Genomic DNA, 1,631 nt, shown 5'->3' on the forward strand with positions numbered 1-1,631 from the left:
AATTTGGTGCATAAAATCGAATGTAAGTTGCAGAGTTAAGTGTGACGATGAAGTAAGGGTCATGTGTTTACTCGTGGTTTGGCACATAGCAGTCTTACAAAGCAACAGTCCTTCTGATGTAGAACTTGCTCTGCCTAAAGAAGTAAACATCAAGAGGATGTTGCTTGCGGTGCAAATATCTTTAGTATATAAACCTTGGTGGGAAAACTTGCTTCTAGAAGGGTAATATGTGTATTACCTGACCAGGAATCACACAGCTTGTGACACGTTTACTGAGAACTGAAGTTACAAAACGTTTCATGCATTCTTTAGTCATTTTTCCACAATAACTTGCCTCCACGTGACTGTGTCGTGTTTCAAGTTTCTTTGAAGTATCTGGACGGTAAGTGCCTTGTACCTCTTGAAAATAGGTGTACAACTAATTTGCTAGTCTGTCATTAACAAAGCCACATAAGTAGGGGGGCAATGACCTTGCCGCAGTGGATCCACCGGTTCCCCTGAGATCACCGAAGGTAAGCGCTGTCGGGCGTGGTCGGCACTTGGATGGGTGACCATCCAGGCCGCCATGCGCTGTTGCCATTTTCCGGGGTGCACTCAGCCTCGTGATGCCAACTGAGCAGCTACTCGACCGAACAGTAGCGGGTTCGGTCAAGAATACCATCAGAACGACCGGGAGAGCGGTGTGCTGACCCCACGCCCCTCCTACCTGCATCCTCCACTGAGGTGACACGGCGGTCGGATAGTCCCGGTAGGCCAATCGTGTCCTGAAGATGGAGTGCTTTTTTTAAAAAGAAAAAAAAACATCAGTGGGGGTTCAACTTTAGGCAGCCTACAGCACACTAACTATAGTTTTGTCTGAAGTGAGAGGCGACGTTGATGATGCAGATATTTCATAATGGAATTGACTCTGGTGACTGTTTCAAACATTCCCTCCTGCACGGCCCGCTCTGTTATAAACACGTTCAATTCCTCCACAAACAGCCATGTCTTCTGATCAGCACTATTGTCGTCTTCTGTGTCATGTGTGGCAGATGTAATAATGTGTCTGAATGAAATGCCACATTCATCCTTAAGACCGTCGGTAAAAGAAATCGAAGCTTAAAAGTTTCCAAGTCAACCATTTAGACGCTTCTACCGACCACATTTGCAGATGCCAATAGGGTGTAGATCCATACGACCTTGTTCTATTACATAGCGATATTACACGCTATTTTATGGTTTGTAATTGCGACAGTCTGTTTCCTTTGAAACTAGCTCCTCCTTACCTTTTGCTAGACGCATAATTTAGAATTAATCTGCAATTTTACCTACATTTTATGCCACAGAAATTGAAGCCAATACTGTAATAGTTGTTCTCTAACAAACTGTCATCCATTTCTTCTAGTACACCGGGTCTCGTCTCTTGCGGTCGAGATAGTTCGTACTTACTTTGACTAGACCGTTCCTGCGGGACCGTTCCTGTTGCTCTTGAGATGAAAGTTGTTTACTGCTTCAACAGATGCCTTCACGTTCAGGTTTTTTCTGTCCTTTAAAATCAGTATACCGATAAAGTGTAACGTCATGTATTTCTGTGTCTACATTTCTGAGTTATTATGATATATAGTATATCCGTGAAGTCTCTAATGCCGACC

General features: G+C 43.8%; 1 pseudogene; it reads left to right on the forward strand.

Moving 5' to 3' along the window:
• The first annotated feature begins 461 nt into the window (after positions 1-461).
• On the forward strand, positions 462-579 carry LOC126285634 (5S ribosomal RNA; annotated as a pseudogene).
• Positions 580-1,631: the final 1,052 nt, after the last annotated feature.

Source organism: Schistocerca gregaria, chromosome 8, assembly GCF_023897955.1.
Source record: "Schistocerca gregaria isolate iqSchGreg1 chromosome 8, iqSchGreg1.2, whole genome shotgun sequence".
NCBI lineage: Eukaryota > Metazoa > Arthropoda > Insecta > Orthoptera > Acrididae > Schistocerca > Schistocerca gregaria.